Raw genomic sequence first — 16,600 nt, 5'->3', positions numbered from 1 at the left:
CAATAATTATTGGTTACATGGGGGAGAGGAGGAAATTTTAAAGAAGGCTATAGGATTTTACACCTTGAAATCCAGTCTTTTCATCTCATTGCTGAGAGAAAAAAATTTCCAAAGCATTAAATGACATATTCATGATAATTTATATAATTTGTATTTCTCTTCACAATCTACTATTATAAAATGTGATGCTTATTAAGCACCTGCTGAAAAGCAGTTGCCTATAAAGCTCTGGGTACAGAGTAATGCAGTCATAAAGAATACTTCCAGTGACACGTATTCTGGGAGTCAAACTAGAATCCAAGCCATTTAAAGTTAAACTGCATCAAATTATAAAGAGCTTTGATACTGAAGTTTGTACCTTAGCAGAGAGGAGGTCGGCACCCCTTGCTACTCATGCCAATTAATTTTATTATAAGTTTACATTGGTCACAGAATCAAAGAAATGGCTAGGGTACCATAGATGAGACAAAACAATGACTCTTCCATTCATTCCGCTACCAGGATTCCAACTTACCTGAATATTGACAATAGAATGTATCAACTTCAGTTATTATTCATTCTTGTGTTCCTCTACTTGACTCGCAGACCAGCAGGACATGAAGAGAATGTTGGATTGACCTGATAGGCATCACATATTCATTCCTTGGTTAAGAAAAGTGCATCACCTTGACTGGCAGTTCCACCATATTGCTTACAAAGGAAGAGAAGTAATTCTTTAACAGGAAATTACTGTGCTGTCACCAAAGCAAGGCAGAATGAATGTGGAATGACAAAACAAATCACCCATCCATTTACTTAAACCAGGGCTCTACCTTTTTGCAGTATATGTTACCAATTCTCTGTTACGTTCTAAGTTCCTACTTGGAATATATAATAGTGTCGTTTTTCTTCTTGCTTATGGAGACTTCTTTTGAAAAAGTTTATGAAATGAAGTACTTCCTCAATCTTACACAACTGGGCCAGACATCCAATTAGTATATCTGTCTTGCTAGCAGGACTATCAATATGATTAAGGAGTTTTCCCTCTAGCAGAGGAAAAGGCCTGCTAAGCTGAGAATCAATGTGGTGTGCTCTTCCATTTACCCCCATCAGTTCTGTTTTCTTGTACCCTTGATTTTTAAGAAGGTTTAGTTGCACTGTTCTTTATATGACCTTTTGCTTTTGTTGTTGAAATTGATAATATTTTGCTTCCTCCTTTGTATTTTAATCCTTTACCTTCTACTCCGTACTTGGAACTCTGAGGCCAATTACCAATACTACTTGGACAAGTCATTGATGTGTAACATGTTTCCTTTTAGTAATTAGCCCCAGAATCATAAGTATGGATTAGAAGAGTTATAACACAAAAAAGGAATAGGTCATTATTAGAGATAAAACGCTGTTGATGTGATGAATGCCATAAGACCCTTTTGGTGCACTGTTCAAACTCTTTCTTCTTGTTTCTGAGTGGCTCTCCTCCATCTTCAATGTGCTTTTGATTTCAGTACCCTTCATCTGCAGTCTTACTTGGCAGACAGAGACACTTTGTCCATAGACATGGAGAGCAAGAATCCTTTAGAGTTTACATCCCATGTCACCCGAGGTCCTTGGTCATGGGAGTATGAAGTCCCCACATCCTGTGAGATCAGGGTGAAGCTATCTTCAATAGACCTTGACCTGAAATGGCACTCTTGCTGGTTTCTTCTCTCCTAGCATCATGTGCAAAGTCCTGAGGCAAGAACATGCTGTTTTTTTCTAAGAACCTAGAGAACACTGGCAGAGAGAGTTTGAATAAAAGGAAAAGTGGTATAAAATGAAGTTGGAGAGAATGCTAAGGGTCAGGCCATGCAGTCTTATAAGGAGTCTGAATATTTGATTCAAAGTACAGAAGTTCATACCCACAATCTCTTTCTTTCTCAAAGGAAAGACTGTAATCTAAGATGTAGCCACATGAATGGCTGCCATGATGATGAGGGAACCTGGCTGATATTTACTGTGTTGTCATTGCTGGTAAAGGAAGCATGGGCCAGACAATTAACTTTCTATTGGGGTTGGGACACTTGTTAGCCAGGTTGTACCAAAGGATTTTCCCTATTCTCCAACACAGTCCTTAAGCAAAAGTTGGGAGTCAGGAATTCAGAAGCATTGTATTAATATCTAAGAGGTTTTATAAGTTTTAAGATTAGCTGAATATCGCAAAATCATCGTTTAGTTGATCTAGGCTGTGTCTTAGCTGGAACTCGTGGTTGAACACATCAGTAATGGGATTTCTACAAATGGCCCAATCAACAGAGACCTAGAATATAGAGCATCCCAAATACAACCTGTGATAGAGAAGGGAGATTGATCAATTTGACCTAAAATAATCTTGATTTGTTCTATTATAATTCTGCTTCCTAGCAAAGAGATGAAAACTTTGTAACTCATCCTTAGCTGGGATTTAGAAAATGATTATGTTATACTTATATTAGCTTATCACCAATTTTAAAATCTGCTAAATCTTCTGAAAATTACCCATAGATATAATTTTTATGTTTAATTATGGAATTGTCATTGTATTAGGAAGCACATTTTAAAAATAATCTAAAATTATTTTGACATAAACATAATTTTCCCAAGATTTAGATTTTACATCATGGTTTCTTTCAGTGCAGACTAGACTTTCATGGTTATTAAACACAGGTAATTTGACTGGCTAAACAATATAGAACATGAGTATTAGGCATATACGTTTTAAAACTGCTTCAATTTTTGTAATACAAGAGAAAACAAAATAACAAACATATGGAGAGCAACTCTATTGGTCTGTTTAGCTTTTAAATACCACATTTTGACACACAGGATTACTGTTCACCAGATCAGATTTCATTTCAATATATGGACTATTAGTAATAGTAATATATGTATTACTTTTCTACTTTTGTTTGAAAGTGTCAAGTATGATTTAATTGTAAGTGCCATATCCTGCAATTTGTCACATATTTAGAGTGGTTGATGAGAATCGTATATATTTTTGTTTAATTGAAGATACTTAATACCAGATAAAGATTGAGAGAAAGAAACACTCTCCATATGTATATGCACATTTTCATGAGCAAAAGAGGAAGGAAAGGAAGGAAGGAGCAAGTGAGCTCTGGAAAAGTGTTATTTGTAACTGTTTCTAAATTTAACTTAATTTAATGATGTTTTTAAAAGTTTTTGCAGTACTACCTAACATAACAGCTGTGAGGCCTGAAATAAATAAAATCTTAAAGGATTTAAAATAAAACTAAGGATTGGAACATGAGCAGAACCTGATGTGAATAAATCTTTATCTTCCCATTTTTCTTTGCGTTCGTACTGAGATATTAGCCTTCTTGTCCTTAACCTATATGACATCATATGGGGCAGTTTCTAAAGGAAGCTTCTTCTTTACATACTTCTGTAGGAGTGTGATAGAACCTCTGCCCTTGGGGCACCTGGGAGGCACACTAGGTTAAGCATCTGACTCATGATACCGGGTCATGGTCTCATGGTTTGTGAGTTCAAGCCCTGCAATGGACTCTGTGCTGATGGTGTGGAGCCTGCTTGGGATTCTGTCTTTCCTTCTCTCTGCCCCTCTCCTCCTTGTGCGTGTTCTCTCTCAAAATAAATAAATAAACCTAAGAAAAAATTTAGAACTTACGGTCTTGAGGAGCTTTTAAGAGGGGATTTTGAGACCTCTTATGCATTAAACTACTGTAGATTAAGTTACTTCATGGTATTATCTTATTTACTCCTAATTACAACTATATACATTAGATATCATTATTTCCATTTTATAAATGAGGCACCAGGTGTTGAAGAAGTTATTGACTTACCCAACACAACAACATTCTTAATCCACAAACACAGGTTTAAAATCTGAATCCAAACCCCAAACCGCAAAGCTACGATATCTCATCTGACACTAGCCTAGTAATTGTGATTTATTTGCTTAATAAGAAAGAAAATCTCTTTTAAAAACACTATATTAAATAATCACATAATTTAAGCATTAAGTCCTTAATGTCTGGTCTGAATTATCCTTCTGCTTTTGCACAACCATTAACAGAGCACTGCAGCTAGAGCAGGGCATTGGAGATCCACAGAAAGAGGCGTGCTTTTCAGAATCCATTTTGTGTGCTTAGGAAAGTAATAGCAACCTATTAGCAAGTAGATAGACTAATTGACTAAATAATTCATATCGACTATCACTGATTTACTCTTAGTAGAAGAATTCACACTGAACCTGTTATTCCAAAATGTTGTATTTGTAAGAGAACGACTCGGAGCATGGCTTTCTGATCTAATACAGTTCACCAAACATATGCATGGTGATTCTTAGTCAACGTTGATTTGGCACATCACTACCCTGTGAATTTTATCTAGATAATTAACCTACTACTTTTTTAAAAACTGACTTTAAATCAAATTGTCACATATATGGTGAGTTATACCAGAAAATAAATTAAGATCGCATGTTATTAATTTACTAAGAAAGGCCATTGTGTCAGGAACATCTTTTTGAGTTCAGGAAAACTGATCAGAAATTTCACTTGTAATTTAATAATTTTTTTTCCCATTTCCTGATGGAACACTGTGTTTACAACTGTCAAGAACCAACAGTAGGATTAAGAGGTGCCTCTAAAGGGGCACCTGGGTGGCTCAGTCAGTTAAGTATCTGACTTTGGCTGAGGTCATGATCTTGCATTCCATGGGTTCAAAGCCTGTGTCAGGCCCTATGCTGACAACTCAGAGCCTGGAGCCCGCTTCAGATTCTGTGTCTCCCTCTCTCTGACTCTCCCCTGCTGATGCTGTCTCTCTCTCGTGGTCTCAAAAATGAATAAACATAATTTTTTTTTTTTTTAAAAAGAGGAGCCTCTTTGACCTAGCATATGAGGATGAGATATTTGTGTTTGCCTGGTAGAATGGTTTGTCATTTGGGACCAAACAAATCCTCATTACTAGCACCTCTGTTTCTTCAACTTCTTTTTCTCTTTCTTTCCATCAATCTTATAGGGTTTGTTTCTCTCTTGTTCCATTCAAGGATCTTTGCTCTAATAAAAACCAAAATTTAAGAAGTTTTCTCATTCTAGATACACTTTTTACTGCCCGAAGTATAGCACAGAGAATTAAGTTTTCAAAAACCAAGTGATAAAAAGAAAGGAAAAGAGATTAAAGAACATGGAAGTGCTACAGAAATAGACTCAATAAAAAATGTGGGTTTTTTAAAACTCTGAATTGTTTTCTTTTGAGGACCACCACATTCTTTAAAAAAGTACTTTTATCTTGTATCATTCTCTGTTAAGTTATTGATATACATTTTTAAGCAACACAGAATCCTTCTTGTATTTCTTTATATAAAATAGAAATAAAAAACTCTTTCCAGAAATATTATTCTCCCAATACACAAGATATGAAATCTTCACGGAAAAGTACAGAAGAGAAAGGAAAGCTGATAATCCAGTAATGGGGCATAGGAGACAAGTTTGGACAAAGTTATAGGCATACAACTCATCTTCCTTCTCTTCAGACAAAAATAATATTAATGGCACAAGGAAATGTAAAAGTGAACTATCCCCTCAATATCCAGAAATAATCAGAGAAAGCTTGGCTAATTATGGACTCTGCCATCTCTTCTGACACACATTAGTAAAAAAGTGAATTCTGTCATAGCCTTACAGCAAAAAGGAAAACTTAATGCATGTAAGGTATCATTTAACACAATATGCCACAGTTGGTATTCAAATATAAAACAAGGCATAGTATATGTGTCTATGGATCCTCTTTCTTAGTTTCTTTCCTTAACCAAATCCATCAGATAAATTTAAAGGCAATTATCAGTGTCTCACAAATAGCATTGCCCCTTCTCCCTTTTCATTGCAAAATTTGTCCGTGACCGTCTAAATTTCAAATATCAGATTAATCTATTGGCAATAGAATTTTGTTTAAATCATGTTCCTCTTGGGGCGCCTGGGTGGCTCAGTTGGTTGGGCAACCAACTTCGGCTCAGGTCATGATCTCGCGGTCCGTGAGTTCGAACCCTGCATCGGGCTCTGTGCTGACAGCTCAGAGCCTGGAGCCTGTTTCAGATTCTGTGTCTCCCTGTCTCTCTGACCTTCCCCCATTCATGCTCTGTCTCTCTCTGTCTCTATAATGAATAAATGTTAAATAAATAAATAAATAAATAAATCATGTTCCTCTTTGACCATCTTAGTGGAAATAGCAAAAACTGGTATTAAATAAACTGTGATTCAATGATGCAAGATGTAATAGTATGCCGTTAAAAAGAATATCTAATGCTACGGGAAAATGGTCATTGTTTTGATTACTAAATGGAAAAAGCAAGTGACTTAATTGTACATTCAGTAAGCCTTGATTGTGTAGAAGTGTACAGATACAAGAAAAGACCAGAAATTCAGATGCCAAAGTATGAATACTGATTGTTTACTACATGGTTGTTTTCCACATGTCCCACATGTTCACTTCTTTTGATTTCAGCCCAAGTGGTTGAATTTTCTTCTAAAAACATAATATACCTTTTCTTACTCCTGTGCCATTTCTCCCTGTGTAGATCTTAGTTCTTCTAAGAAATTCAGATTTTTTTTCTTCATCCCTGACCTTTTGTTTTATTTAATTTTTTTAATGTTTATTTTTACTTTTGAGAGGAAGAGAGAGAGAGAGAGAGAGACAGAATCTGAAGCAGGCTCCAGGCTGTGAGCTATCAGCACAGAGCCCGAAGCAGGGCTCAAACTCACGAACCGTGAGATCATGACCTGAGCTGAAGTCCAGCGCTTAACCAACTGAGCCACTCAGGCGCCCCACACAAGATTTTATTTTATTTTATTTTATTTTATTTTATTTTATTTTATTTTATTTTATTTTATTTTATTTTATTTTATTTTATTATTTTGTTTTGTTTTGTTTTATTTAACTTTATTGACTAATTTTAAGAGAGAGAGCATGCAAGTGAGTTCGGGAGGAGCAGAGATAGAGGGAGAGAGAGGAGAGAATCCCAGGACAGAGCCTGATGCAAGGCTCAAACTCACAAATTGTGAGATCATGACCAGAGCCAAAATCAAGAGTTGGATACTTAACTGACTGAGCCACTCAGGCACCCAAGCTTGTAATTTTAAGTGGAGGCCCTTCAGTCCTATTTATTTTGCCCAAACATCACTAAATCTCAATTGAAAGCAATCTAGAGAATTCTTGTAATCTTCTCATAATGTAGCTGCATCCACATCTGTTTGCCTGATATACAGCAAAGCCAATCATGAAGACATCAGTCTTGTAGCAAGGAAAGGATTTACTAAAAGAGGCCTCCACAAGAGAAGGTGGGAGGACAACTTTCAAATCCACCTCCTTGAAGAGGGACACAACAAATTTTTTGTAATTATAGGGAATGAGATCACATACGTAATGATACAAAAGGCATCCCTTATGACTATTCATGAGGAAAGATGGAGCATGTACATTGAGCAAACATATACATAACATATGTCCCATGTTCACTTTGGGGTGGAGACTTGACACCAGAATGAGTGTTTAGCCCCTGACACCAGGAGGTTATCTTAGGACAAGAAGGAAGGGGCTATATGTATGCTCTGAGAGCCAGTAAAAACTGGATGGGCTCTTGAGCTCCTTACAGTTATCTTGGATAAGGAGTATCAGGCCTGGCTTGTTCATAGGCTAGAACCTTTCAGTTAACCTTGAGTCCAAGCTCTGTAGAAGAGTTTAGTGGATTTGTTAGCAGGGTCTGAAAAGACATAATAGCTGATGAGGGGGAAACAATTCTACGGAAAACAAGCTTTAAACTTCGTGCTAGTTTCAATCTCGTTAACCCTATGGGGCACGATTTCATTAATACTCCTTCTACATCTCACTGGGTTTGAATATTTCCAGCTACAAAGAACTCATTTAATATATGGGGTTCATTCCTTGCTACATGTGTTTTAAAGATGGTATCATTATTTTAATGCTTAGGCAAAACACCACTTAATTAAAAAAATCTTGTACAATCCACTAGGTATTCATACTTTAAATTATAATGTGATTATAATATGATTTTAAAGTAAAAAAATAAACACATAGAGTTTCCATTTGTGTAATTTACTCTGTCATTTGATGCTTAGTCCCTATGTTCTGATCTTTTAAAAATTAAGCTTATACGAATAAAGTCTGATGTTACGTTTTCATTATGATAGACAATATGAGAAATAAATATATTGAGGCAGGGACAGTGATTTTTTTTGTTTCTGTAAAGGGCCAGATAGCAAATATTTTCAGTTCTTTGGGCTTTATGGTCTTTATTGCAACTCTTCAACTCTGTCAACTACCGTAGGGTGGAAATAACCACAGACAACGTATGAAGAAATGGGTGTAAATGTGTCACTATTCCAATAAATCTGTTTTTATAAAAACAAGCGAGATTGGGATTTGGCTTGATGTGGCCGTGGTTTGCTGGCCCCTGTATAATTGGAGGATTACTCATGCCACTCTCCTAATGAAGTGTATAATGTAGGTCACTATCCCATCAGTGGGGCTATGCAGGTCAGTATTTATTCAATTGAGTATGTATTTATTAAGCCCATCATGAGAGCTTAGCATTATAATCATTCAGGCTTTACAAGAGTATAATTTAAACATTGTCTAAGGAAATGAATTTAAGATGATGCAACAAATTCAGTCAGCCAGACCAGAAAGTCAAGTAATTCAGCACAAAATGCCTGTTCTGGGGTATGAAATAACAACCTTGTATGCATGTATCTACCATGACTCTTAGTTCCCACCCCACCTCCCAGAGAGATATAGGTAAAATATATAAAAGGCTTATTAAGGGTGAAGATATGCCAGATTATTTAATTTCCTCATTTTTAAGTTTTTCAGAAAAAAATATTAGAATTAGTTTCAAAATGGCCTTGTGTGAGAAATCTTGGCTTTGACCTCCCCCCACTTCCCCCTTCGCCAAAATCTTCCAACACATTTCCAAAGCATGGATAAGGAGAGAATAAAAGCTGACATAAAATCTCATAGTAAACACATTTTCTGATCTTTAAAGATGATCTTTAAAGGGTCCATCATTATGCGTTAGATTACTGCTTTAAGTCATAGGCTTAACACATGCCATGATTATTTCCCAGCAATTGAAACACCTATTAAATTCAGATAATATTGAAGATTTGAATCTTGCAATCCTTTCATATGATTACCGTTTTGAAAAATACATTATAAATTAAAGGAAACATGTTTTTAGTGTATTTTTTAAAAATTAAAAAGTATTTAGAATTTGGTTACAACAATATTCTGGAAGGTACAAAAATTTCCCATGTGTCTCTTGCCCCCCACCCCCCACACACACATAGTCTCCCTTATTATCAACCTCACTCACCAGAATACTTCTTTTTTTTTTTTCCCAAGAATGAACCTACACTTATACATATAATAACCCAAACTCTGTAGTTTACATTAGGGTTCTTTTTTCAATCTTTTATATTCAGTACAGTTGGACAAAAGTATAATGGCATATATCTATCATTGCAATATCATATAGAGTATTTCCACTGCCCTAAAAATCCTCTGTGTTCTGCCTATTCATCTTCCTCCCCACTCCACTGATCTTTTTACTGTCTCCATATTTTTGCCTTTTCCAGAATGTCATGTAGTTGCAATAATACAATGTGTAGCCTTTTAGATTTGCTTCTTGCACTTAGTAATATGAATTTAAAGTTTCTCCATGTCTTTTTGTGACATGATAGCTCATTTTTTTCATTATGAAAAAAAAAACCTGCCACAAAATAAGGTGTACAGGTTGTTTGTTTTATTTTTTTTTGTGCATGTGGACATAAATTTTTAACAAGTTTGGGCAGATACCAAGTAGTGTGTTTTCTGGGTTAATATAGTTAAGAGTATGTTTTATTTCCTAAGAAACTGTCAGACTGTCTTCCCAAGTGACTGTATCATTTCATAGTCTCAGTAGCAATAAGTGAGACTTCCTGTTGTTTGAAATCCTCACTAGCATTTGGTGTTGTCACGGTTCTGGATTTTGGCCAAGGTGTGTGTCAGGGTATGTAGTGGTATCCCATTGTTGTTTAAGTTTGCATTTCCCTGATGACATATAATGTGGAACATATTTTCATACGTGTATATGCCTTCTGTGATCCTCTTTGGTGAGATGTCTAGCCTGTTGTTTTCATTGTCAAATTTGCAAAGGGAAGCTATTCCTTCTCTGCACAAGTTTTTAAATATATTAGGTAACTTAGCCATTAAAAGGACATTCCATCTTTTCATTTAATACATATAAACATTTGGTTATTAATTGATGAATTACATTGAAAATTTTAGAAAAAATAGAAAATTTTAGAGTGGGAAGGGTTCTGGATGATTGTCTGGTCCAAACCTGCAAAAGTGGACCTCAGCTATGAATAAAAAATATGCACATATACATATTCCATACTACTCTAATACATTAATCTAAGAAAAAAAAAAATAGACCGGCAGAAGATGGTGGTGTAGGAGGACGCTGGGCTCACCGTGTGTCCTGCTGATCACTTAGATTCCACCTACACCTGCCTAAATAACCCAGAAAACCGCCAGAAGACTAGCAGAACGGAGTCTCCAGAGCCAAGTGCAGACGAGAGGCCCATGGAAGAGGGTAGGAAGGGCAGAGAGGCCGTGCAGGCTACACGGACTGGCGGGAGGGAGCTGGGGCAGAGGAGTGGCCCGCTGGCCAAGCAGAGCCCCCGAGTCTGGCTTGCAAAAGTGGAGGGGCCAGAGGGAGTGTGTTTGGACAGCAAGCGGGACTTGACATCTGGAAGGTTATAAGCTAACAGCTCTGCTCGGAAAGCGGGAAGGCTGGAGGACAAAGGGAAGGAGAGTTGCTGAGCCCCTGGACGACAGAGCTCAGTTTGGTGGGGAACAAAGGCACTCGCCAGCGCCATCTCCCTCACCCATCCCCCAGCCAAAATCCCAAAGGGAGCCAGTTCCTGCCAGGGAACTTGCTGGCTCCACACAAACACCCAACGCTGTGCTTCTGCAGAGCCACCCCTCCGGCAGGGGGTCTGACTCCCTCCCGCTGCCACAGGGCCCCTCCTGAAGTGGATCATCTAAGGAGAAGCGAGCTAAGCCTGCCCCTCCTGCCCCCGTGCACCTTGCCTACCCACCCCAGCTAATACGCCAGATCCCCAGCACCACAAGCCTGGCAGTGTGCAAGTAGCCCAGACAGGCCAGGCCACCCCACAGTGAATCCTGTCCCTAGGAGAGGGGAAGAGAAGGCACACACCAGTCTGACTGTGGCCCCAGCGGTGGGCTGGGGGCAGACATCGGGTCTGACTGCGGCCCAGCCCACCAACTCCAGTTATACACCACAGCACAGGGGAAGTGGCTGCAGGTCCACACCACTCCAGGGACTATCCAAAATGACCAAACAGAAGAATTCCCATCAAAAGAATCTCCAGGAAATAACAACAGCTAATGAACTGATCAGAAAGGATTTAAATTATATAACAGAAACTGAATTTAGAATAATAGTCATAAAATTAATCACTGTCCTTGAAAACAGTATAGAGGACAGCAGAGAATCTCTTGCTACAGAGATCAAGGGACTAAGAAACAGTCAGGAGGAGCTGAAAAATGCTTTAAACGAGATGCAAAATAAAACGGAAATGACCATGGCTCGGATTAAAGAGGCAGAGGAGAGAACAGGTGAGCTAGAAGATAAAATTATGAAAAAAGAGGAATCTGAGAAAAAGAGAGATAAAAAATCCAGGAGTATGAGGAGAAAATTAGAGAACTCAGTGATACACTAAAAAGAAATAATCTACGCATAATTGGTATTCCAGAGGAAGAAGAGGGAGGGAAAGGTGCTGAAGGTGTACTTGAAGAAATAATAGCTGAGAACTTCCCTGAACTGGGGAAGGGAAAAGGCATTGAAATCCAACAGGCACAGGGAACTCCCTTCAGACGTAACTATCGATCTTCTGCACGACATATAGTGAAACTGGCAAAATACAAGGATAAAGAGAAAATTTGAAAGCAGCAAGGATAAACATGCCCTCACATATAAAGGGTGACCTATAAGACTCAAGACTGATCTCTCTTTTGAAACTTGGCAGGCCAGAAAGGATTGGCACGAGATCTTCAATGTGTTGAACAGAAAAAATATGCAGCCAAGAATCCTTTATCCAGCAAGTCTGTCATTTAGAATAGAAGGAGAGATAAAGGTCTTCCCAAACAAACAAAAACTGAAGGAATTTGTCACCACTAAACCAGCCCTACAAGAGATCCTAAGGGGGATCCTGTGAGACAAAGTACCAGAGACATCGCTACAAACATAAAACATACAGATATCATAATGACTCTAAACCCGTATCTTTGTATAATAACACTGAATGTAAATGGATTAAATGCGCCAACCAAAAGACATAGGGTATCAGAATGGATAAAAAAACAAGACACATCTATTTGCTGTCTACAAGAGACTCATTTTAGATCTGAGGACACCTTTAGATTGAGAGTGAGGGGATGCAGAACTATTTATCATGCTACTGGAAGCCAAAAGAAAGCTGGAGTAGCCATACTTATATCAGACAAACTAGACTTTAAGTTAAAGGCTGTAACAAGAGATGAAGATGGACATTATATAATAATTACAGGGTCTATCCATCAGGAAGAGCTAACAATTATAAATGCCTATGTGCCGAATACTGGAGCCCCCAAATATATAAAACAATTACTCATAAACATAAGCAACCTTATTGATAAGAATGTGGTAATTGCAGGGGACTTTAACACTCCACTTACAGAAATGGATAGATCATCTAGACACACGCTCAATAAAGAAACAAGGGCCCTGAATGATACATTGGATCAGATGGACTTGACAGATATATTTAGAACTCTGCATCCCAAAGCAACAGAATATACTTTCTTCTCGAGTGCACATGGAACATTCTCCAAGATAGATCGTATACTGGGTCGCAAAACAGCCTTTCATAAGTATACAAGAATTGAAATTATACCATGCATACTTTCAGACCACAATGCTATGAAGCTTGAAATCAACCACAGGAAAAAGTCTGGGAAACCTCCAAAAGAATGGAGGTTAACGAACACCCTACTCAAGAATGAGTGGGTCAACCAGGCGATTAGAGAAGAAATTTAAAAATATATGGAAACAAACGAAAATGAAAATACATCAATCCAAACGCTTTGGGATGCAGCAAAGGCAGTCCTGAGAGGAAAACACATTGCAATCCAGGCCTATCTCAAGAAACAAGAAAAATCCCAAATACAAAATCTAACAGCACACCTAAAGGAAATAGAAGCAGAACAGCAAAGGCAGCCTAAACCCAGCAGAAGAAGAGAAATAATAAAGATCAGAGCAGAAATAAACAATATAGAATCTAAACAAACTGTAGAGCAGATCAACGAAACAAAGAGTTGTTTTTTTCAAAAAATAAACAAAATTGACAAACCTCTAACCAGGCTTCTCAAAAAGAAAAGGGAGAGGACCCAAATAGATAAAATTATGAATGAAAATGGAATTATTACAACCAATCCCTCAGAGATACAAACAATTATCAGGGAATACTATGAAAAATTATATGCCAACAAGTTGGACAACCTGGAAGAAATGGACAAATTCCTAAACACCAACACGCTTCCATAACTCAATCAGGAAGAAATAGAAAGCTTGAACAGATCCATAACCAGCGAAGAAATTGAATCGGTTATCAAAAATCTCCCAACAAATAAGAGTCCAGGACCAGATGGCTTCCCAGGGGAGTTCTACCAGACGTTTAAAGCAGAGATAATACCTATCCTTCTCAAGCTATTCCAAAAAAATAGAAAGGGAAGGAAAACTTCCAGACTCATTCTATGAAGGCAGTATTACTTTGATTCCTAAACCAGACAGAGACCCAGTAAAAAAAGAGAACTACAGGCCAATATCCCTGATGAATATGGATGCAAACATTCTCAATAAGATACTAGCAATTCGAATTCAACAGCATATAAAAAGAATTATTCACCATGATCAAGTGGGATTCATTCCTGGGCTGCAGGGCTGGTTCAACATTCGCAAATCAATCAACGTGATACATCACATTAATAAAAGAAAAGATAAGAACCATATGATCCTCTCAATCGATGCAGAAAAGGCCTTTGACATATCCAGCACCCTTTCTTAATAGAAACCCTTGAGAAAGTCGGGATAGAAGGAACATACGTAAAGATCATAAAAGCCATTTATGAAAAGCCCACAGCTAACATCATCCTCAATGGGGAAAAACTGAGAACTTTTTCCCTGAGATCAGGAACACGACAGGGATGCCCACTCTCACCGCTGTTGTTTAACATAGTGTTGGAATAGAACATAGTGTTGGCTAGAACATAGTGTTATAGCATCAGCAATCAGACAACAAAAGGAAATCAAAGGCATCAAAATTGGCAAAGATGAAGTCAAGCTTTCACTTTTTGCAGATGACATGATACTATACATGGAAAATCCGATAGACTCCACCAAAAGTCTGCTAGAACTAATACATGAATTCAGCAAAGTTGTAGGATACAAAATCAATGTACAGAAATCAGTTGCATTCTTATACACTAACAATGAAGCAACATAAAGACAAAGAAACTGATCCCATTCACAATTGCACCAAGAAGCATAAAATACCTAGGAATAAACCTAACCAAAGATGTAACAGATCTGTATGCTGAAAACTATAGAAAGTTTATGAAGGAAATTGAAGAAGATATAAAGAAATGGAAAGACATTCCCTGCTCATGGATTGGAAGAATAAATATTGTCAAAATGTCAATACTACCCAAAGCTATCTACACATTCAATGCAATCCCAATCAAAATTGCACCAGCATTCTTCTCGAAACTAGAACAAACAATCCTAAAATTCATATGGAACCACAAGAGGCCCCGTATAGCCAAAGTAATTTTGAAGAAGAAGACCAAAGCAGGAGGCATCACAATCCCAGACTTTAGCCTCTACTACAAAGCTGTCATCATCAAGACAGCATGGTATTGGCACAAAAACAGACACATAGACCAATGGAATAGAATAGAAACCCCAGAACTAGACCCACAAATGTATGGCCAACTAATCTTTGACAAAGCAGGAAAGAGCATCCAATGGAAAAAAGACAGTCTCTTTAACAAATGGTTCTGGGAGAACTGGACAGCAACATGCAGAAGGTTGAAACTAGACCACTTTCTCACACCATTCACAAAAATAAACTCAAAATGGATGAAGGACCTGAATGTGAGACAGGAAACCATCCAAACCCTAGAGGAGAAAGCAGGAAAAGACCACTCTGACCTCAGCCATAGCAATCTCTTACTCGACACATCCCCAAAGGCAAGGGAATTAAGAGCAAAAATGAACTACTGGGACCTTATGAAGATAAAAACCTTCTGCACAGCAAAGGAAACAACCAACAAAACTAAAAGGCAACCAACGGAATGGGAAAAGATATTTGCAAATGACATATCGGACAAAGGGCTAGTATCCAAAATCTATAAAGAGCTCACCAAACTCCACACCTGAAAAACAAATAACCCAGTGAAGAAATGGGCAGAAAACATGAATAGACACTTCTCTAAAGAAGGCATCCAGATGACCAACAGGCACATGAAAAGATGCTCAACGTCGCTCCTTATCAGGGAAACACAAATCAAAACCACACTCAGATATCACCTCACGCCAGTCAGAGTGGCCAAAATGAACAAATCAGGAGACTATAGATGCTGGAGAGGATGTGGAGAAACAGGAACCCTCTTGCACTGTTGATGGGAATGCAAACTGGTGCAGCCACTCTGGAAAACAGTGTGGAGGTTCCTCAGAAAATTAAAAATCGACCTACCCTATGACCCAGCAATAGCACTGCTAGGAATTTACCCAAGGGATACAGGAGTGGTGATGCATAGGGGCACTTGTACCCCAATGTTTATAACAGCACTCTCAACAATAGCCAAGTTATGGAAAGAGCCTAAATGTCCATCAACTGATGAATGGATAAAGAAATTGTGGTTTATATACGCAATGGAGTACTACATGGCAATGAGAAAGAACGAAATATGGCCCTTTGTAGCCACGTGGATGGAACTGGAGAGTGTGATGCTAAGTGAAATAAGCCATACAGAGAAAGACAGATACCATATGTGTTCACTTTTATGTGGATCCTGAGAAACTTAACAGAAACCCATGGGGGAGGGGAAGGAAAAAAAAAAGAGGTTAGAGTGGGAGAGAGCCAAAGCATGAGAGACTCTTAAAAACTGAGAACAAACTGAAGGTTGATGGGGAGTGGGAGGGAGGGGAGGGTGGGTGATGGGTATTGAGGAGGGCACCTGTTGGGATGAGCACTGGGTGTTGTATGGAAACCAATTTGACAATAAATTTCATATATTGAAAAAGTATATATATATATATATATATATATATATATATATATATATATGTACTGCCGTATGGAACTTAACAATTCTTATGTAAAATAACTCCAGGCACGACTAGTTTTAGGAGTTTAAAATGTCGTCATCACCTAGTTTTTATTGTGTCTATGTTCTGTTTTCCTCTATGTTGGTTTAATATCAACATCGTAAGTGATGG

The 16,600-nt window shown here is 37.8% G+C and overlaps 1 pseudogene; it reads right to left on the bottom strand.

Moving 5' to 3' along the window:
• The window catches only part of LOC106969544 (atlastin-1-like), a 127,363-nt pseudogene that overhangs the window by 34,653 nt on the left and 76,110 nt on the right, over positions 1-16,600 (bottom strand).

The sequence above is a fragment of the Acinonyx jubatus genome, chromosome A2 (genome assembly GCF_027475565.1).
Source record: "Acinonyx jubatus isolate Ajub_Pintada_27869175 chromosome A2, VMU_Ajub_asm_v1.0, whole genome shotgun sequence".
Lineage (NCBI taxonomy): Eukaryota > Metazoa > Chordata > Mammalia > Carnivora > Felidae > Acinonyx > Acinonyx jubatus.
Note: the sequence above shows the minus strand (reverse complement) of the source record. Positions and strands in the feature narration are given on the sequence as shown.